The following is a 23,988-nucleotide window of genomic DNA, read 5'->3' as shown; positions in this document are numbered from 1 at the left end:
CCAAACAATGCATGCGATACCATGTAACAGAGGCACTTACGTGAAGTAAAGAACAAGAAGAGAAAGGCGAAAACACAGAAATTATTTTCCCATGGCTCATATATATATATATATTACTTCATGGAAAGTGCGCGCGTACGGTGTTTACGCACGAGTTGTTGACGTATCAGAAATCGAACGAGTGAGCGCAGCGAGCGAGTGACATTTCTGATACAAAACAACGAGTGGGTAAACACGGTACAAAGCACTTTCCATGCTGTAATTTGTTTATTTTATACATACTGAGATTTTTCCGCGCTGAACAAGTTTGGTAAACATGTACACATAGCTCTCAAGTGTTTTATTGTTGTAATGAAAGTACACAAAATGGAAGTACACGAAAATATCACGTTATTTCAAAAATGAAAACAACAACAGCAAAATGGTTGGAGAAAGACAATTCATACGGTAATTTTACTGTCTTAAAGTGATTTTAATCAGTTAAGAAATCAAATATCAATAATTTTCACAAAAAAGTACAAAAATAAAGTATACGAATAAGAACTGAGGATATGTAACCACGCTAAAATCACGTCTATTGCAAGGGAGGGCTATCTTCATCCAAAGAATCTAAAATACGTTTCACACGCTTGAAGGTCTGCTTTCTTGTTGCTGAGTTTGCATTAGGTGATTGATTTACTGTGTTTATGGAAATGTTAAAGTGTCCTCCATGAAAGACTGCTCCGCTAAATACACTTGCTCCATGCATTGTAGGACTGCTTGATGACTGAAAACTACAAGACAGAGTTTCAGCTTCACTCTCTGTAGCCAATGCTCGATGAAGTTTTGTAGCACGTTTAGTTGAGGTCGCACTCAGTATTCTTGACATTTTTTTTCTGCTGTTGCTGAGATATCTGGCTATAATTGTTAATACTTTGGACATTTCTGTGGCCTGAGAGCTGCATTATGTGACAAGGAGGTATGTCGCTGTCGTTTTGTTTTTGTATCATGCGTTTACGAGCGCTGTGATTTGTCAGTCGTTTACTTTGTAGAATGTGTGGAATGCGAAATGCACCAGCAAATTTGATTGCCTCATTCATGATGCTATTCCTACGCAAACTGAAACCAGAACTGAAGGTGCAAACTGATTCAATTCGCGCTAAAGTATTTGTTTAACCATGTATTAATATGTTAATTTTCAGCTCTAGCCTATTTAAATATCCGAGTTCACAAACTGATTTTTTCTCTTGATAATTAGTCAAGATGACTCCGAAACGTCGAGCCTTAAATCTCTCTGAAATTTTTGCATGCCTTTGCTTCAGCAAATCCCTTTTAATTAAAAGCTTAAAAGGAGATAATCAGCTACACTTGTTCCGAAGACTCGAGCGATGTAGCAAGAAACAAATTAACTGTGATGGATCCATCGAATTCCTGCGATTGTGTCAGAGTTTTGATCTCACGCCAACAACGTTCGCAAAGATCAACAAAGAGAGGCGCTCCAAATGAAAAAAGTCATCTGCTGCTTTCACGAGGAACGTTGTCGCCGAGGAACTCAAGTCAAGAACGAAAGAGAGTGCGGCTCTTCGAGCTGAAATCAACAACATCTATGCTGAAATTCGTCAGAATTGCTCTTTCTTCCATTATATGTGCATCCTACGAACAATGACCAACCTTCACAGGAAGTACAAGAATGAAGTCAAGAACACGCACACCCGCAAGATCACGAGGTTGCTTTATAGAGAAACGGACGTTGATGAGCATCTTCTGAACATTTCATCTTATGAGCTCTCTTTCTTTCAGCTGTCGTGGTTTGAAGTTTGCGACCCCTCAGCGGATTTCTCCCATTGAGGTTAAGGCGGGTTTTGAAAAGGCTTGCTGGAATCTTGAACCTTCTCTAACGAATGACGATTTGAAAGAACTGGCCACTGCGACTTTACGATCTGTCGCTCTAGAGTACACCAGCAGACGTGGTCCAAAACCTCCTGAAGCACTCGTTAAGGCCATTGAAGAGCTAAAGAGGCGCGACGACATCGTAATTACAAAACCCAACAAAGGATCTGGAGTCGTCGTTATGGACAAATCTCAATACCTTTGCTTGCTATCCGAAGCCTCCATAAACGATACCAGCAAGTTCAGACCCGTTAGTCTAGAGAGGCCCAAAACTAAGGGTAGACCGCCAACCTACCACCACCCCCTCTTAGAGATGGAAAAAGAGTTTGACAGCCTCTTACGTAGGATACTACCTAAGCCGATCGCCGACTCTCTTTGTCCTAAAGGTTCTAGACTAGCCCACCTATACGGACTGCCAAAGACTCACAAAGAACGTCTAGCCATGTGCCCAATACTATCGGCTACACAGACATATAATTATGCACTGGCCAAGTGGCTTGAGGATAAACTGAAGCCCTTATCGTATAATCAATATACGGTATCTGATACCTTTCAGTTTGTTGACGAAATACAAGGCTTGAAGATCAACAATAATGAGCTTTTGGTGTCTTATGACGTAACCTCGCTGTTTACAAATGTGCCTCTTGACGAGACGATTCAGATACTGGCTGACAAAGCCTTTTCCGATGACTGGTTTAATAAAACCACCAAACTAAACCTCACTAAAGCAGATTTGGTCGACCTCCTTAAAGCAGCTACTAAGAACCAGCTCTTTCAGTTTGATGGGTCGTTGTATGAATAGATTGACGGAGTAGCAATGGGTTCGCCTCTTGGCCCATTGCTTGCAAATGTTTTCATGTGCTCCATCGAGGAAACTCTGCAACAGGATGGCTTGCTCCCCCGTTTTACCGGAGGTATGTGGATGACACTCTTACTATAATGGCCGATAGAGTAACCGCTGACCACTTCTTACGCACGCTCAACCATTGCCATTCTTCCGTGAAATTCACTATGGAGACCGAACATGATGGGTCGCTTCCCTTTCTTGGCGTGGAATTACTTAATCGAGCTCCCAAGATCGAAAACAAGGCTTACATCAAGCCCACCAATACAGGCCTCCTACTTCACTACCAGAGCCACGTAGATGATCGTTACAAACGGAGCCTAATTAACACCATGCTAGACCGGGCCTACCGATTATCTTCTGATTGGTCACATTTCCACGAAGAATGCGACCGGCTGAGAGAAGTGTTCAGTAAGCTTAAATACCCACAACACTTAACTGACACGGCCATCAAAAAGGGTATCGGCACTAAGGTATCTGATCCACAGCCCTATCCATCATCACAAGAGAAAGCGAACACCATTAGAGTCATCCTACCGTTTAAAGATCAGAGTGAACATTGTGAAACAGCAACTAAGTAAACTAAGTTTAAAAGTAGGAACTGCCATCCAACCTGTGTTTGTGAGTCGAAAACTCAATGAAGATCTTAAGGTGCAAGAAGCCAAGCCCTCCATTGTCAATCAACAATGTGTAGTATACAAATTTAAATGTAACCTGTGCGATGCAGGATATGTGGGGTATACGCGTGGGCACCTGCATGAGCGCGTAGACGGACACAAAAGAAAGTCGTCTTCCATTTACAAACACTACCATCTTCAACATAATGACCAGTACCACACCGTTTTTTAGAACGGTTTCACGTACTTGCGTTATGCACCAGCAAATTTGATTGCCTCATTCATGAGATGCTATTCTATGCTATGAAACCAGAACTGAACGTGCAAACTGATTCAATTCGCGCTAAAGTATTTGTTTAACCATATATTACTATGTTAATTTTCAGCTCTAGCCTATTTAAATATCTGCGTTCACAAACTGATTTTTTTCTCTTGATAATGGAGTCAAGATGACTCCGAAACGTCGAGCCTTAAATCTCTCTGTAATTTTTGCTTGAGTGTGGAATGTCACCAGGGAATTCCATGTGCCCAACAACTAAGAGTTCATATAACCACTGAATATGTAAAATACTTCACTTGTGGATTACACGTTTTACATGCATGGTCTCATCATGTCTCTTCGATTCGATATGGTGTCAGGAGTGAGAGAAGCCCGACATTCAAAATTGCAAGAATTGTGGAGGTGACCATGCACCCAGACAGAAATCCTGCCCAGCTTACGGTAGAGATTGCCTTCACTGTGGAAAGCCCAATCATTTCGAGAAAGTCTGTCACTCCAAGCGTTTCGCAAGACATTCAAGCACTCGAAGAAGCTTCACCGCTCAACGACCAAATCGCAGGCATCACATCAATGAAGTCTATCCTGAATCCTCAGCCGAGTATCTTAACGAACAAGACGAAGATGATTTATTTGTTATCGATGCTGTTACTTACTCCAAGGTCGAAACCCAAGCGCGAAATTTACTGCACAATGGAAATCAATGCCAAACAAGTTGAGCTGAAAATTGACACTGGCGCCAAATGTAATGTCATCACACTGGATCTATTCAAAAGGATTCGTCGTGGTGAAGAAATCATTAAGTCAGGATCAGTGCAGCTAGTTGCGTATGGTGGAGACACATTCACTACAATGGGTACAGCAAATTTCGATTGCCATTTGGGGTCCACAGATTGCATCCTAGAATTTCATGTCGTGGACAAACCAGTATCACTGCTGCTTGGTCTCGTAGATTCTTTAAGCTTGAATCTCATACATTTACACCGTGAAGTCCATGAAGTTGACACTGCTGATGCATTTCGCACAACAATGCTTGACCAATACAAGGATTTATTTCAAGGCTAACTTTGGCAATCTACCTGTCGTTTACAAGATGAGACTCGATCCCAATGCAATTCCTGTCATCAGACCAGCACGTAAATTACCTCTTGCAATGGAAGAAAGTGTCAAAGAGAACTCGAGAGGATGGTTAAGATTGGAGCAATTACTCCCGCATCCGAGCCTACCGAATGGGTTTCACAAATGGTGGCCGGGAAAAAGAAAGACGGCAGCATTCGTATTTGCATCGATCCGAGAGATCTCAACAGAGCCCCGAAGAGACCTCATCATCCCATGAGGACGGTTTAAGATGTTGCTTCGCGCATGCTCAATGCCACGGTATTCTCTACGCTTGACGCAAGGAGTGGTTTCTGGCAGATAAAGTTGGATCATAAATCATCGCTGCCCACCACTTTCAGTACTCCATTTGGGAGATACAGATTCCTCCACATGCTGTTTGGCATTATTTCAGCATCAGAAGTCTTTCAGCGCGCGATGGAAGAACTGTTTGCTGGTTACCTATGTGCTATCACTGTGGATGACTTGCTAGCATGGGGCGAAGGAACTGTCGAACATGATGCCAATCTAAAGAGAGTACTGGAGAGAGCACGAGAAGTTGATTTAAAGCTACAGTCGAACCTGTATATAACGGCCCTGTATTAAGCGGCCACCCTCTATTAAGCGGTCAGTTTTCAAAGTCCCGATTGTTTGCTCATACAAACGCTCTATTTGTTACCTGTATTAGGCGGCCACCCTGTAGCAGTCCTATGTTTGTCTTTCTTTGTTATTTTTACCTGTATTAAGCGGCCACCCTTGAATGGAAACTAAGCCATATGTTATTTTATGTGGTATTTTAGTGTGTTTAAAATGCGATCCAGCATCACTATAAAGAAATAACATGTACAAAGCTACTGTAAGCTGTACTCGGCCGTTTAATATAGTTAACGCTTTTCAGATGTCCGCAATGTGCTGAAGTACAGTACCATATTACGCTAAAAAAAAGTTTGTTTTGAATATGCTTCACTCTTTAGCAAGAAATTCCTCTTTAATTAACTTGTTCCTCAGCCATGTGACATTGAACATTGGGCGTATAAACAACTGTGAAATGACGGAATGAAATATTTTGTTGTGAACTGTAAGTCATAGAAATAGAGCACTGTATACCGTAGGAGAGTAGAGGATAATTTATTGTATAGTACTTTTACACAATGTTACGTATGTTATACCGTTAAGTCACAAGTTGGCACTGAACGTTGTTTAAAGTACAGTATGTCACTTGAAAGAGTGTTGATTGTCCTAGTGTTTCCTTGCATGAAGTGTTTTTGTATGATACGCCATTAAAATTGACATTAGACCACGCCCAGTGAGTATTTTTAGTGATCCTGTATTAAGCGGCCAGTTACTCAAGTCCCAAGGGTGGCCGTTATATACAGGTTCGACTGTAACTCCAAAGAAATGCAAGTTTTGCCTTGATCGAGTTTCCTACGTTGGCCATCAATTTACAAAGGGTGGTCTCAAGCCTGATGAAGCTAAAGTTACTGCAATTAAAGATATGCCATCCCATGACAGCCCAAACGCATTGTGCCGATTTCCTGGCATGATTAATTACCTGCACAAGTTCATCAGCAATTTCAGTGAGAAGACGGCACCACTACGCAAATTGTTACAAAACGACACACTCTGGAGTTGGCAGACACCGCAGCAATAAGCGTTTGAAGTTCTGAAGGAAGACATCTCTCAAGCACTGGTCCTGAAGTTCTTCGACCCCTCAAAGCCAGTCACACTGTCTGTTGATGCCTCAAAGAGTGGTCTTGGTGCTGCCTGCCTGCAAGATGGGTTCCCTGTGGCGTACGCTTCACGTGTATTAACAGAAGCCAAAACTCGGTATGCACAGATCGAAAAGGAACTGCTTGCTGCGTCATTTGCATGCAGAAAGTTTCATGATTTCATCTATGGTCGGGAGGCCATCATCGAAACCGATCACAAGCCTATTACTGCAATCATAAACAAGCCTCTTCACACAGCCCCTGCCCATCTTCAACGTATGCTCCTACAACTTCAGAGATACAATTTGAAGTTCATTTACAAGAAAGGAACAGAACTTTACGTGGCAGACACGCTGTCACGCGCCTACATTACTGAAGACCCTGGCGCTGAAAGTCACGATCAACTTGACGTCATGTGTTTCACTGCAATCTCTCCTGCACGCATGGAACAACTACAGAAACACACCATTGCAGATCCCGTCATGCAGAAGGTAGCCCACTTCATCACAGAGGGCTGGCTATCAAAATTCAAGAGCGTACCTCCGGAAATTAGACCCCATTTCCCGATGAAAGATGAGTTAATTGTTGACAACAGAATCATCATGAAAGGTCTCCGAGTTGTGGTTCCACACACGCTGCATAAAGAATATGTCAAACAGCTCCACAAGGGACACCCTGGCGCAGATGCTACAAAAAGAAAAGAGCATGAAACATCGTCTAGTGGCCCTCCATGACGCTCGACATCGACTCTGCAATAGCCATATGCCAGTCCTGTAATAGTACCAAAGCCCACCAACAGAAAGAACCGCTTCTAATTCACCCGGTCCCAGACCTCCCTTGGTCCTTTGTGAGAGCAGACATATTTGACTGGAATGGAATGCAGTACTTAATTCTTGTCGACTCCTATTCCCGTTGGTTTGAGATGAACACCCTCTGTGATTTGTGCTCCAAAACTGTGATTAAGAAGATGAAGAGTCACTTTGCTGTCCACAGGATTCAATGCAAGCTGCTCACCGACAATGGCCCTCAATTTCAAGTAGGGAATTTGAAAGCTTCACCAACAAATGGGATTTCAAGCACATTACCAGCAGTCCGTACTTCCCTCAATCCAATGGCCTCGTGAAGAATTCAGTAAAACAAACCAAGAAGCTGCTGGAGAAATGCAAGAAAGATGGATCTGACCCCCTGCTTGGTCTACTCAACCTCAGGAATGTCCCTAGAGACCAAACCCTAGGATCTCCAGCTCAGTGACTGATGTCTAGACGAACCAGAGGTGTTCTTCCTGTTGGGAAGAAACTTCTTGCCCCCACAACACTCGACACCAAACATGTATCTTCCATCTAGAGTTGAAACGCCAACAGCAGAAAACCTACTATGACCAGCGTGCTCGACCTCTACCACCTCTGAAAGCACAGCAGGTCGTGAGACTTCAGAATAACAAGGGTCATGAGAAACCCGGCGTTATAAACCAACCCGCTGCACAGCCGCGATCTTACATCGTACAGGTCGAAGGAAAAGAGTACTGCAGCAACTGCAGGCATCTCCTGGCTGTTCCAGAACCACTTCCTGCTCAGCGTTCTGTTCCTGAGTTTCCTGCCCCTGAATTTTCTTCTTCTCCACCTGTCACCCCCCAAGATCGCCACCAGACACCTAAGAAGTCACCAATCGCTAATGCCCAGCAGTTCCCCACAGGGACGCCTGTCAGATCCCAACTTAGGACGACCACGTCAGATGTTCCTGAGTCCGGAAATCACGATGCTAAAAGGCCACGAGTCGTCGTCACCAGGTCTGGAAGAGTTTTGAAGAACGAACCCAAAGTTCAAAGACTTTGTCACTTGACAATTTAAGGACTGAACTGTATTTGGCTATTCAAGGACCAAATTTATTGACTATTGAGATAGCACTTTAAGAATTTTTATTTTCTTTCCTTGTCATTAGTTTTCTATAGACTAGATTCGGTTTGTTTGTGTTGTTATTCATTTTGCAAAGTGGGATGTAGAATGTGTGGAATGTCACCAGGGAATTCCATGTGCCCAACAACTAAGAGTTCATATAACTACTGAATATGTAAAATACTTCACTTGTGGATTACACGTTTTACATGCATGGTCTCATCATGTCTCTTCGATTAGATATACTTGAAAGGCCTCCTTTTTCCGCCATGGTTTTCATCAAACAGTTCAATTTGTTCTGACCCATTGCATTTGATTTAAACCACAGTTCATTTGACGAAGGTCTTTTTGTGTAATTTAATTATTTCGAGATAGTATGGTGCATCAGGTTTATTCATCGCGTCAGGTCGCTTTTCGGAATAAATCTTGTAAACGGCAACTGGATCTCTTTCAGGCGGACCGTTTGCTGCTGCAAAAACATTCGGTTTAACAGCTCTGACATTACGAGGTTCCGTTCCCGTTCTAGTTTTTTGTTAGCTGTTCAGAATACTCTAAGTATTCAGTTGTGTCAGCTTTCATGTGAAGTTGCACGTTGCCCCAAGTCATCTGCCGATGTTCTTCACAGCCTCTCAAGCCAAAATGCACCGAATTGAAAAGCCACACTGTGTTTAGCAAAGCTTCGGCATTTGAGATTCCGAGTAAATTCTTTTCGTAAAGAATGTTTTCCTCCACATCAGTTAAAGCTTCAGCTGCGTTGGGTTTGTTCCCTTTTCCTTATTTTTTCAGTTGTTTACTGCGAGCTTCCAGGCATTTTCTCGCCTGATCAAATACAATGTCTTCGATAATACTTGCCGAGTACTTGCGTTCTTTTAAATACCGGTCGAAACTTGAAAACAACCAACGAAGGCTTGATGGTTCATAGTCTTGGCCATCTTTTCTTTTCACACTAACAATGAATTCACTAACACAGCGGTTGAGCTCTTCTGGTTGAATTTCTTCAATTTTTCTTTGTTCGTTTTTCTCCAGCAGAAATGCTGTAAGTAGCTTCACATCCAGCTGCCGTTTTGCTTGAGTGTTTTTGTTTTCTTGGTCGGTAATATATTCTTCAATAGGTTTATCCAAAGGTTTGAACCTACTGCCAGAACATTCAGCCATCAGTAGTTGTTTAAACTCGTCTAGAAATCCCGGCGAGAGAGAAATTCAGAGCCGTAAAAAGCTGGCGCCATCGACAAACCTACCACGTTCATTGAAAATGTTGATGCGTTTTGACAGCCGCTTTCTGATTGGACGAAACGGGTTTCCCACATGTGAGAAAGTCGTTTCACTGTAATCATTGGCTGCAAGAATTTCCGAACCGGGTTTTCAACAGATTGATTCTATCTGTAAGTCTCAGTATGTATGAAATAAGATCCTTTTGTGTCAAGCTCTGCGTGGGATCAATTATATATTTCATAAGACCTTGACAACTAATTCATGATATTTTGTTTCCCTCAGTTTCCTTACTTCACAGCATGTCGGCACACTGTGGTGCAAGATGGAATTCAATGGCGCGAAGGACAGTTAGAGCTGACATTGCCCAAATAAGGCAAGAGATGGGACTAAAGCCATACCCAGAACCTGTGGGATTAAAAGTTGGGGATGTTGAATTTAGGTAAGTACAAGAACTATTAAAATCTGAAGTACTCCATACACATGCAGTAGACATAACCCGCACCTTGTTGTCAAGAAAATACACTGTGATCTTAAAATTAGTTACAAGTGTTGTTTGTTTGCTGTGATGGACTTTGTTGAAACAGCAAAGAGCAATAATTTGTTTTCAAGTCTAATGTATGCCAAAACAAACCCGACTATCAATCAATAGGGCAGATGAACACATTGGTCTAACAATAAAGGTAACACTTACACATGATGGCCTCTACTAATTGTCTCGTCAAATTTATTACATATAACATATAGATATTCTTAGCAAAATGTTTAAATGTTTAATGTTGCAGGTTAATGTATATATATGATTAGTACCCTGACCACTCTTGTAATTTAGCTGTTAAGCTACAAAAAGAGTTATTAAACTGATTATTGTGATTATTATTATTATTATTATTATTATTATTATTATTATAAAAACGATGCTGAAAACCGTATGCACAAGTAAGTGTTTAGCAAGTGTCTTCAAGTAAAATAGAAAAACTGTCCATCTGTATTTCAAAAAAAGAAAAATTAAAAAAGGTACATTTTCACCCAAGAGATAACAATATTTCAATTACTGTTGTTGGAAAGTCTACATGACAAGCACTAAGGATGAAATGTATATAGTCCGTGAATACATTTCCCAAACACAGCTTAATTGCTTACTTTAACTGGGAATATACATGCTATTTCTTTATTGATATGGATACCTACATGTAACGTTTTAAAAGTTGACAATCGTAACTGCAAAAATAAATCCATGAGGCCAATAACACTATAAGTAAGAGCTGTACAAATAAATATACAAAGGTACTAAAATAACATAATGTTAAATGGGAATTACAACCGACATGTACTGAAATAAGTTTATTCTTAGGAGAGAATACCCATTTACCCCACTGAGACCTGGGAGTCCGTACTGCCCAGTGACGCTTAGATTCCTCCAATTGGCAAGAAGGAAAGTATTTCAGGCTCCACCGGCCCAAGCATGGAGGAAAACAGCATTCATCTGCAAAGAGGAAGTACAGTCATGGCCTTTTCTTTGTCAAGTTGACTGTTCCACACAAACCTTGACAATAATTACATGAATTACTTGAAGAGAAGATCACATTCCCTCGATATAGTGTTCTTCTGTAAACTACATGCACCGATAGAAAGTATCCCCTTATTTAAATCTAAATCTGGACAAAGGACATTCTATTACCGTATGGTAAGTCCGTGGAACAGTTTGGACAATTCCTTTAAACTCTGCAACTCTGTTCTTATTTTTAAGCGTAAACTTTGAGCCAACTTATTCGCCGCTTTCCTTTCTAGTCTGTCTTAGCTTTTACACAAAGATTTTATCTTCTTATTTTTAGCGACCATTCTTTAGCGTAATTTTTTACTCTTGTATAAATCATTGCAGTGCATCATTGTAACTTTTAGATTTACCATCATTTTGCCCCATGTAACGGAATCCGGAATCCAGAGAAATTTTCATGTTGGAATCCGGAATCCAGGACATTTTTTATGTTGGAATCCGGAATCCACTAAAGTTTTGGAATCTGGAATCTACTTGTGTCGAATTGTTTTGGTAGATTCTTCTATTTTTCTACCCAGTCACCTTTTAGCGGTCTACCTCTGACTCTTCTACACTTGCGACACTCGAAACACGTGTTCGAACTTGTCCACGCAGGATACACTCCTCCCGGGGGGGATATTTTCCTCTTAACGTCAGCTTCAAAGCACATGCGACAAAAAAGATGCTCGAAGATTCGCTCGTTGACGCTTTCGAGTGCTTACATCGGAAGTTTTTTTGAAGTGTATCAAGTCGAATCAAGTGGTTTATAACTTCACTTCGGTTACAGGAAAGCACAAATCAAAGGAAGACAGGTAAGTTTACAGAAATTTAGCTTTAAGATATTTGGAGATATTGTTTATATATGATTGATTTAGGCTGTAATAAGAAATACGTGTCGGATAAGTGAAGACAAAAAGAATCTGAAAAGAAAATCCGTCCTCAAATCGAAAGTAAAGAGACTTCTCTATCGATCTCCAGTCTGATTCTTGAGAGTATTTATTAGAACAGAGCAAAAAGTAGTTGAAGCCAAAATTAGAAGCAAAATGAAACTTCAGAAGCTTGAATGACTTGTTGATACTTGAATTTCTCGACATTTCTGCAGAAGAAACTTTGTTAACTTTAAAAAAACTCGAGAGAACAGTTTTCTGTAGTTTTGGGGCTCCATTTTTCATTTTGATCCATTGATATACGACTTTAAACAGAAAAGTGAACCGTCGAAAAGGCAGATTAACTAAAAACTATTTCATTTTTATGGGCTTTTCGTTTTATTGTTTTTCTCGATGTTTTCTTTCTTTAGAGTCCAAAAACTCAAAGCGCCAAGCGATCTATAAAGGTCTTTGACATACTCAGAAAAACAATGGTCGGTAAAACTCAAGTAAAACTGATGGTTAAAGAACGAGTATGTACGGTGCTTTATTTGAATTACTAGTAGAATAAAACACCATTTTGACTCTTTACAAGTAAACGTTTCGACACAAAGAAATAATTGAACGTAAACTGTTAATTCAGCTAGAGCAGTTAGCGCGGCTATGACAGCTAACTTTCGAATCTAAATTTAATAATTCGACGCAACATTGTCTACAATCACCCTTTTTATAGTCTTAGACGGGTCAAATAATTGCATTTTACTCTCTTATCAAATGCTGGAAAACAAACTGCGTTTCCAAGTATTGACAAGTGGTTCCAAGTATCTGGCAGTAACACATTTCGACACATTTTGAACATGATATATAATGAAGGTGAGTAGAGAGAAGGGAAGGGGAGGGGGGGTGGTGTATCATAAAGTGACAACCAGAATGAATGAATGAATGAATGAGCTAATGAACTTTAAAAATGTGTCGGGACTGTTTCTTAACTCTGGCTCCAGAGGAGGATAACAGACTCTGTCGTCTTGCAAATTATGATGAATTTGAGAATGATGTAAGTGATCATGATGACAGCCAAGATAGTCTGGTTGAACAGCAAGAGGATAACAGCACCCATCCTGTTTCGCAGTATGGCCCATCACGGCAGGCAGGAGTTAGTTTAACAGGCCGCAGAACTACAAGGTTTCTCCTGCACTAAGTGCTCCCTAAGCAATGGTGTATTGTAGAACAATAACTGGTCATACAAAACCGAACTGGTTATACAACAGCCTTCTGTTAGTAGTAATTATAGCCTTTTATATGTGACGCTTAGCGAAACCAGCAGTGTGTGTTAGAAACTGGAAAATCTTTGGTAGCGACAATTACACAAGTCTCATGCACGGGATTGAAGAGGTAAAGCGCCCTCCTTATGCCTAGTTTTGTGCGTTTTGACAAGGGACATAAGCGGAAGCGGAAGCATACGATTTTAAGTCAGGCCCGAAATACACACATAAGCATGATGCTTTGAACAGCCACCTTTTAATAAATGCATGTGACACTGCTTACGCAAAAGAGACCAAGAAGGATTGTTATATTATTAGATGTAATAGTCCTTTCTGGTTTTGCTTTGCATATGTGGTTTTCCCTAGCATAAGAGGAACATAATCATAATAGGAAGCATAACAAAAAGCGAAATTTTGGATTTTTATAAGCTTTTATGCTTATGTCGACTTACGCTTATATGCCTGCTTTGACAATGACATAGCGATGTTATGCATATATTTGTGCATATTTCGCTAGTGAAACGAACCAGGCTTTAATATAATAAGCAACCATTCGCAACCATGCTTAATGAAAGACTCAAAAGCAAAACCCTTTCAAAAAGCACCGCTCATCATGATCTTTACTGTAACGCTCAAGTGGACGATGAGTAGAACTTTTGAAATTTAGTTAACGCACTTCCTAAGAATCAAATGACAAGAGCTTTCTCATTTTTGTGGCGTGCATTAATTTCTAAGGGAAATCATTTTCCTAATAAACTAAGGGAACGAACGTTTAGATTTAAAGCTTGTGCATTTGAACTTTCCAAGGATGCCACTGATCTACGCAGAAAGTTACGTAATATATTGTAACTAAGTTTGAACATTAGCCGTCAATATTTGTTGTTCGGTATTTGTTGATCATGTAAACGGTATAGGAAATGCCAGTAAATACTACATGTGACGTTGTTCGATATTTTTTGATCATGAAAATGGTATATAGGAATTGCCAGAATACTACATGTGACGTTGTTTGATATTTGTTGATCATGTAAATGGTATATAGGAATTGCCAGAATGACGTTTTCGAAATGTTTTGTTCTATGGAATGGAGGGATGGAATCCGGAATCCAATACCTCTGTGGATTCCGTTACATGGGGTGAATCATTTTGACGCTTAATGTTGTAAATTAATAAATATTATTATTGTAACTGAAAAGCCCTTTTCAGGGGGTGTCATTAAAGTTTGTATAGTAAAGTACACATTCAGTTTGGTTCTTACCATTAGTTCAGTATCCGAAGTACAGCTTAAGATGTTTTTCAAGATGTACTTTCTTCTTCTTGAGAGTGCCATAATGGGACAGTTTTTTCCCATGACCCAATTAGCTCTCCAAATGTAATGTTTTTGAATTTGTGGTTCATGTGTAATTGTAGAGCAAGCAGTTGACAACACAGCAGAAGGCGGTCCTTGTAAAGAATAGCATTTTGGAGGCTGGAATATATTTAATGCAAAGGATTTATCTCACAGGTCCTATAGATCTGTAAGTGCATAAAATCCACTTTCATTAACTTCATTGTGCTCAAATTGTTTCGGAATTACATATGAGATGCACAACTACTTTATCATAATTTTACACTTAAAGACAATGTTAAAAAATAGAATGTTCTGCAGCCAATAATATGCGGTGCAACATCCTTAACATTACAACAAATTATTTGTTTTAAATTGAGTACTCAGGTACCAATAATATTCAAATACGCATCACTGAATCACTTTTTTAAAAAAATTCAAATTCCTTTGATTTGATTACACAAACCGAATAGCATCAAATCAGCACTCTTCTATGAAAGGCATTCATCAGACATACTATGATTATACAGAAATCTCACCTGTATTAGATCATTTGCAGATTTAGTTCTGCTAAGAGTGATCAAATAGTCTAAATGAACAAAGTAATTCAAATCTGGTAAGCACGAGTTTGAATTGATCTTGATGTCCCTTGGGATTCTTTTATTACAGGGGTTTGCAACCAGAGATGATGAGATGAGTCAATCAAGCAAAATTTCTTTGCCAGAGTCAGAGCGCTTTGAGGTTGATTTGTCTCGATGAGTTGAGCTTATGAAAAATTATTTCCTTTCAGTCCAAATGGCTTTGTGTGTCCCCAAAGTAATGATCCTTGGTGATTCTTTTGTAAGACGACTCCATTGTGACTTGGAGAAGCAATTTGATGATTGAGCCAAAAGAGATTTCGATCTCAGCACAGTCAATGTCCGGCAGTTTGGTACAGGAGGAAGAATGGTGGCAAAAATTAACAATTCGACCTTAAAACTGTCGCCCGTTTCTCGCCAGATGTGGTGACTCTGGAAATAGGAACCAACGATCTCAACAATAAACCACCAGGAACAGTCGGATCTGAAATTGACGACTTGGCAGTTAAATTGATCAACGAATTTTCCGTTAGAGTTGTCGGCATATGCAATGTGATTCCGCGGGTGGACCAAACTTTTAGTGACAAGGCAGAGTTGTTGAATCGGTATTTAAGTGTTGTGGTTGACAATCCAAGGGTTTCTACATGGCGTCATAAGGGTTTACATGCACCCAGGCATTTGGTGCTGTCCGATGATGGGGTTCATTTGAATCCCTATGGGCAGTACCTTCTTTATAGAAGTTACAGAGGTGCAGTTTTAAAGGCTTAAAAATTTTGAATCAGTTGGAATGAACAATGTTACTTATGTGACAATGACGGTCCTTCAATTTGCTATATACTGATTTGTTTGATACTGTGCATGATTAATATTTACACTACCTCTGATATACTTGATGCTAATAAACGAACTTGTTTGTAAAATTAATGTCTTTTCCTATCAAAAAAATGTTGTGTGCATATCATGTTGTAATCAATCTACTGGTATGGTCTTCTTCAAAAATCAACACCATCACAATTATCATCATCAACATAACACAAATAGTAATAATCATAACAATAATATTATTATTGCATTTCAGCAATTACCAATAACATGCGATCGTTTGCCTTAAAAAGAGAGTACGAAAATTCCATTTTGGTGGACATCAATATTTTTTTAATGAATATACGTCAAAATTATTTGCATTTCAGACTTAATTTCAAGGGAGTTCAAGTAAAAGACAGTATTTTTAGAGAAACTTATTGTTGAAACAAGTTTAGTTTCTTACATGTATTAATCAAAATTGCCAGGGCGTGTTCATTTAGCTGTAACCCACATACAAAAATACATTTTTTTAACTTGATGTGGCTCAGGAATAAATTTAAAAGAAGCTTCACCTTCTAGAAGGGTAAAAGTCTCAGTTGAAATCTTGTCAGAATTCACAATAATTTTAACAGCTTTTCTTTGACTGACCTTCATCAACATGATTTTCGCAAACTCTTTGAAAGGCAGATTCAATGTTGATGGTCATGCAATCAATATGTTTCTTTCTTTGATATTAACATGCTTAAGAAATTCTGTTTTTTCTGGAAAGGACTGCGTGACCATATCGATAGGGAGGAACGTTTGAGGAGGATTCCATCGGCATACGGTTATCATCTAACGCCTCCTGCAAGAAATGTTACAACTGACGCCGAAGCCAGGCAGTTCTTTCCATCAGAATACAGTGAGTTCCTTCACAGCTATGAACCCCTAAAAAAAGTCAAAGGAAAGTAGTCCAGTCAATCTACGAGTTTTAGATGGTCCTGATCAAACAAATTGCAACAGAATTTTTTCACCGCCATGCAAACAAGGATGGTCTACTAAGTCACATACTAAAAATCCCCAAAATCCGTTCAGGGGAACAGGCCAAAGTTTGGCATTTAAAGTTGTGAACTTTTTGCCACAGGGAACCCAAGACATGTGTTCTCACACTTTTTAACAAGGAATTATTTTATTGCTTCTTTCACTGTCTAAGGTGCTTTGATAATGACAAACTAATTTTCCTGTAGTTGTTTAGCTAAAGAAAATTAAAAATGGTCCTTTCAATAAGATAAATACTTCAGCAAATTGGCCATAGGGTTACCAATTTTATTGTGAATCAGGGAAAAATTCTCTTTTTGTCGTTTTGGTGACTTGCTAGACAATCTTTCCTTCACTGGGAACATTCCGTGCGCAATACATGAACCAAACAAAACTAAAGATACTTTTTGTGGGAAATACACAACGTATGAGAGTAAACCGCTGACGATTTAAATGCTGTCACACATTTAATGCAGCACTTCAATCTCTGGCAGTACTTGCACTGTTTTTAGGTCATGTTTTTGTGAAAAGGTAAGTGTTCTTTTCATTATAATTTATATATAATAAATGTTAATCTTTTTAAATAAAAATGGCAGTGTTCATGATGTTTTTGTCTATGGAATTACAATCTGCTGAATGAAAACATGAACAATAAGGCTACAAATGAAAAAATAAACTCTATCAGACACACAGTGACTGTAATTACTGCTATTCTATCAGACAGTGTTTATCATCCAAAAGGCGGATGAAATTCATCATAACCAAGGGTTAATACTGTTTATAATTATTAAAAATTAATTATTATATCTCGGCTATCTTAAGTCATCTAGCTTTGTGAATGAAAGAAATGACCTCTCGTTTTTTAAAGCCCTTTCATAATTTAATTTATTAAGATTAGAGGGAGAATTTCAATGTGCCATTCATGCAAAGAAAAAGATGTTTAATTATACAAGGGTATATTCATTATTTTCTTAAAGCGAGGCTGTTTAAAGTGGATGGAGAACTGTTGCATTTGTGGAGGGAGCTTAAGGAATGGTCAGCCTGTTGTTGTATTGACACAAAAGGGTAGCCATAGTATTAACTGTGTAAGTGACACATGTGGTAACTGCAAAGTTCAAGCCCAAGTTGGTCAGAGCGTTCATCAGAAATGCCGCCGAGATTTCTGTACGCCGAAAAAGTCAACTTCAAAGATAATTGGAAAACAACCAGCTATAGGTGGACGTTCTGTCAAGCCAAGATTCAACACAAAAGAACACTGTTTCTTTTGCGGCCAACCAGCAAAAACTGACGGAAGAAAACGGGGAAAACGAAGTCAATCCTGTGAGAATGCAAGACTTGCAAGATTCTATAGCTCAGATCTGCAAAGAAAGAAATAATGAATGGTCTGAAATAGTGTTAGGCAGACTAGAGTATGCTCAAGATCTGCATGCAGCAGACGCTGTTTACCATCAAGCATGCAGTGTTAACTTTCGTACAGGTAAGCAGGTCCCTCTACAACACTGCAGTGATGATGGCTCAGACAAGGACACAAAGCGACCGCGGCAGGGAAGGCCAGTCAACACTGGTATGGCTACGGCATTTCTGAAAGTTGTAAAGTTCCTACAGGAGAATGATGAGGAGCAAATTACAATAACTGATCTTGTCAACAAAATGCAGGAGTATCTACAGGGTTCCGAAAAACAGGCATATAGTGCTGTGTACATGAAAGCAAAGCTAAAGGAATATTTTGGAGACAAAATCGTGGTAACTAATTTGCACAAGAAAGCCAATGTTGTCACATTCCACCATACAGTGTCATCAATTATCAGCGAGTTCTATCGTCAGCCAAAAAAAGGATTTTGTGAAGCAGAGAAGGCAAGAAGAATTGTTGAGACAGCAGCGAAGCTACTCAAAAGTGATATCAAGAACTTAGACGTTTCAAGGTACAATTTCCCATCTAGCGACCAAATGTCTTCAATTGAAAAGAATTTGGAGTTCATCCCTGATCTGTTGCGACTTTTCCTTCACATTATTTTTGTCGGCGAGGACGTTGAGCTGCAGATTGCTTCAGTTGGACAAGCCATTGTCCAAGCAACAAGGCCAAGGGTGATTTCAGCACCTCTACAGCTTCGTCTAGGTGTCCAAATGCATCATCATTTTGCATCTAAGTTCCTCACTGACTCACTACACGCTCACGGTTTCTGTTCTTCGTATCCAACAGTCCAGAAGTTTGGAAGAAGTGCTGCAGCATCACATGGCACTGACATCCCAGGATACACACCAGGTCACTTCGTTCAATAATATATTGCAGACAATGTCGACCATAATACAAGAACTTTAGATGGAACGGGTACATTTCATGGAATGGGGATTATTGCTACAATAATGTCTGGCACAACAATAAGCAAGCCAGTTCCCAACAAAGTCGTTACTGTTGAGGACATAGCCACAGCTGGATGAATAAACATTCGCCATTATCATGATCCAGGCGAAGAAGCTTCGCCACTGTACTATAAAGAGCTACAAAGCCTAGGGGTGCGAGATACTTCGGCAAACCTGGACCTTCTCTGGAAGCTGACTCAACCACAGACTATGCAAAAGATATGCGAAGGCGATTATCCTGGCCAGTCCTCAATCATGTTTCTTCCAATGATAGACCTGGATCCAAACGACAAGACGTGCATTTATTCTACACTTCTATTTGTTAGTGAATAAGTCAAGCGTTATCACGTTACACCAGTCATAATATTTGACCAGCCGTTGTAGTTGAATGCTCTCATGATTGTCAGAAGTGAGCCTCAAGATAGTGAACTTAAATCAATTGTTCTAAGGTTGAGAGGTCTTCACACCGAAATGAGTTTCCCTTGTTGTATTGGTCATATAATGGCAGGTTCGGGTCTACAAAAAGTCCTAGAATTAGTGTATGCAAAAAACGTCGTTGGGCATATGCTTACCAGTAAAGCAGTTGCGAGAGCCGTCAGAGGCCATTTTCTTGTTGATGCAGCTCAGAATACCTTGGTGGTGTGTAATACATTTAACATCCCCTTGCCAGTCGACACCAGGGTTTATGACGCAGTCCAAATGACTGAGGAGCCTACAGGTACGGAGGAGCAACAAAAGATTCCAACCGAGCCTGACGAGCCTACAGGTGCAGAGGAGCAACAGGAGAATGCAATTGAGCCTGACGACCCTGCAGAGGAGCAACAGGAGAATACAACTAAGCCTGACGAGCCTACAAGTACAGAGGAACAACAGGAGAATGCAACCGAGCCACGGCCCACTGACATGGATTTAGAGTTAGCATGAGAGCTGTTTAAACAACTAATAGATGGTAAATGCACAGCTGAGGAAGTTAAATCTGAAGACATTCTCCATAAGATTGCAAAGAAACTAGAAAGTAAACGAAGCTGTATGCAAAATCAAGGCACCACTGTTCTTTGGATTCAGTACATGCATATGGTGGACATACTACGTACGTTCATCAGAGCAAAACGCACAGGAAATTGGAAACTGCATCTTCAAGCAGTACATGATATGCTTCCCTACTTCGCTGTTGCAGGTTACAATTCCTATGCTAAATCTGCATACCTCTATCTACAGTCGATGTATGACCTCCAAAAGGAACAACCAGAAGTGTACACCAGTTTCCAGGATGGCCTGCACGTTGTACGAAGGTGTGATCGTTACTGGGCTGGTTCATCCACTGATTTGGCAATCGAACAGGTTCTCTTGCGTAGTGTCAAAACGTGCGGTGGACTTACCAGAGGTCGAGGCATGTCAGAGTCACAGCGCCTGATTTGGTTAGTATCCAGGCCTGTTTGTGCAAATGTTAACAATGCCATGCAGAATCTAACTGGTGTGATGTATCATACAACTGACCAACATAAGGACACAATGAAGGCAAGACAAGAGCGTGATTATAAGATTACTAACGAACTAGTCACATACCTGTCTCAGAGAAATCCCTTCAGCGCATATCCTTCATTACGCTGTATCACGACTGGAGTTGTTGCTGGTGAGGATGTAAATGCTGACAAAGCCAAACATGTTGGAGAGAAGGTTCTGTGTTCAATACTTGGCAAGAACATTCATGCCCATTCATTTCAAAAGAAGGACCAAGTAGAGACACTTGCGTCAAAGAGTGCAGTAAGGTTCAGTAAGGGCAGTATCCAAGTGGACCCGCAGCTACTTTTTCAGAGACTCACTGTTGTTGCTACAGGAGGACGGTATGAGAATCCTCAGGCATTCTTCAAGTTTGAAATGTGCAGCTACCCTCCAGCTTTATTCAACTCCTCACTTCTTCCGAGACAAGCTAACAAGCCAGCACTAGCTGATGCCATTTGGACAATTACCAAGAACAGCCAAACAGGAAGACCAACTGGAAATGTCTATTTTGTTCTTGACGGGGGGCTCTGCTTCACCGTGTCCCCTGGCCACGTGGCATTACACATGATGCAATTTCCTTTTTGTATGTTCAGTATGTAGCCAACATGGAAAGGCCACAGTAGTGTTTGACGGATATCAGAATGGCCCAGCAACAAAAGATGGTACTCATCAGTGTCGAGCAGGTGCCTACGGACTAACCGTGAATTTTGATTCTACCATGATCGCCAAGTTGAAAAAAGAAGAGTTTCTTGCAAATAAGGAAAACAAGCAGAAGTTTATCCATCTATTCGGAAACAAGCTTCAACAATCTGGAGGTAGCACAATCCATGGAAAAGGAGATGCAGATCTACTCATCGTCCAGACTGCCATACAGTCTTGTAGATCTATCACGACTGTGTTCGTTGGTGATGACACAGATCTGCTTGTCTTGCTTTGTCATCATGCCGAAATGAATGCAAATGAGCTCTTCTTCAAACCTGAGCCCAAGCAAAGGTCGAAGACAAGACAGACTTGGAATATAAAGAGGACCAAGACCTCACTAGGCGCAAATGTATGTGCGAATATTTTGTTCGTACATGCCATTCTGGGATGCAACACAACCTCTAGAATCCATGGTATTGGCAAAGGTGTGTTCTTTCCACACGGGCGAAACAATACTAGTATCATCAGCATACTTAAACAGAATGTCCTTTCCATTCAAACTTATCTCTAGGTCATTAAGGAAAATGGTAAATGGATGGGGGCCGCTCACGCTTCCTTGCGTGGTACCCTTATTAACATCTTTCCATTGCCCGACGAATCCATCATATAACAGTCTTTGCTTCCTACCCTCTAAATAACTCAGATACCAATTGGTAATGTAAGGACTCAAACCTAACTGCTTAAGTTTGACAAATAACAAGTCACCTTTTACGGAGTCAAAAGCCTTACTGAAGTCCATCGCATAAAGTCGAACGGCTGTACACTGTGGATCGTCAAGGTACTGATTGACCGCATGTTGTATGGCAATGAGCGCGTCCGTACAGCTGCCGCCTTCCCTGTAAGCAAACTGCGATGTAGTCAAGTTCTCCTCTACTACATCACGCTCATGCGTGTTGAAGACGACTTTCTCAAAGGCCCTAGCTATAACTGGTGTAACATTTATTCCACGATAGTCACTTTTCTCTTTCGGCACCTCAACTTGGCAGGGGATTAATGTTGGATCTCTTCCACGATTGAGGCCAGGTATGCGTTTTTAACGATAGATTCCACACCCAAGTTACCACCGGGGTAACCAGCTCAGCATGATCTTTCCAAACAGTATAGGGGATGGCGTCAGGACCAGTTGCTGTCTTCTTAATCCTTTGAAGACTGTTCCACACAACCCTCTCCGGGACAGTAGGAATCTCCATTTCCTTGCCTATCTCCAATGGTGTTGGTGCCGTATAAACATCATCAGTACATAATTTGGCGAAATAATTATTAACCTTCTGGAGAGAATCCTGGTCTAGGGATAAAACCGCGCCAGGCTGCCGACGCTGTGATATATCATCTACTCTTTTCCATCAGTCACGGGTTCCTATCGCAGCCGAGAACTTCCCTCTATTCTCGCAGATGATATCTGAAATTCTTTTATTTATGGCTTTTATACGATCTGCACTCCCAGTGGAAATGCGTGACTTTTGTCTAAGCAGAGACTTAACAAGTGGCGTCATCCACATCATCGGATCAGGTGACGACATAGTCACTGTTCTCATCGGCATCCACTTTTCCAGGTGACTCAAAATAATTTGTTCCATGCGACTAACAGCCTGATCTACATCCAGAGACTGATAAACCTCACTCCAGTCTTCCTCCGCTAGTGCTTTATAAATATCCTGTTTACGGTGCTCTATCAGGTCACGGATCTTGACTTTCCGCTGAACTGGACGAAGCTTTGTACCTGCTGGTAACACCACTCCCATATGATCGCCTTTTGGTTAACATGGTGAAAGGACGACACCTTCCAAATAGCTCTGCACGATTAGATAAACAATTATCTAATCTAGACTCTCCACGCGTGGGAAAATCTACCAAGGCATTCCATCCAGTCAGTTGTTCAAACTGTTTGATGTCTAGTTGATTTAAATCCCCGCCACACACAACAACAGTTCCAGGATGAACGTCCATTGTTTGATCCACAAAAGACAATAGATGGTTCATTAAGTCACCTTCATTGTAACTGTGCTTTGGAGGATTGTAAACACCGCAGATTAAAAAGCGATGTCGCGTGGGAAGAAGCAAAGTTACGCATATGACTTCATAATCGGTTGAGCGGTAAACATCAAGCACTGTCAGAGTTTTCCTGATATAAATCGCAACACCGCCTTGTGATATACCAAGTTCTGCCAGAAAGTGGCTACAGGGACAACATTGGTGCAGCCAGAGAGCCTTTCGCCTACGTCCGCAGCCACTGGGTATCACAGTCTCAGAGTATACTTCCAAATTCAGCAGTGGAAAGGTGTACCGCTGGAGCCAGAAGACTGGGGCTGGAAGTTGATGGATGAAAAATTGCTTCCAATTACAACGGACCTGCCACCAGCACATGCAGGAATTTAGTTTCCGTGCCCTCCTCATCCACACAGTATTTGACAAACCAAACCATGGAAGCTGAAACTTTGCCGCCCACTCGCCCATATCAGTACTATGAGCGAAGCAGAAAATCTGAGATGAGAGGCGAAATAATAAAACGTTTCCAGGAG

At 40.7% G+C, this 23,988-nt stretch overlaps 3 pseudogenes; 1 reads left to right on the top strand and 2 right to left on the bottom strand.

Annotated features, from left to right (window-relative positions):
* Positions 1-110: 110 nt before the first annotated feature.
* LOC146488059 (zinc finger MYM-type protein 2-like) lies at positions 111-9,458 on the bottom strand (annotated as a pseudogene).
* On the top strand, positions 1,642-3,690 carry LOC146488060 (uncharacterized; annotated as a pseudogene).
* Positions 9,459-21,806: 12,348 nt separating the features above from the next.
* On the bottom strand, positions 21,807-23,923 carry LOC146488058 (uncharacterized; annotated as a pseudogene).
* Positions 23,924-23,988: the final 65 nt, after the last annotated feature.

Source organism: Pavona decussata, unplaced genomic scaffold (genome assembly GCF_977016875.1).
Source record: "Pavona decussata unplaced genomic scaffold, jaPavDecu1.1 SCAFFOLD_11, whole genome shotgun sequence".
In the NCBI taxonomy this organism is placed as follows: Eukaryota; Metazoa; Cnidaria; class Anthozoa; order Scleractinia; family Agariciidae; genus Pavona; species Pavona decussata.
The sequence above is the reverse complement of the archived record's forward strand: the minus strand, read 5'-3'. Positions and strand labels throughout refer to the sequence as shown.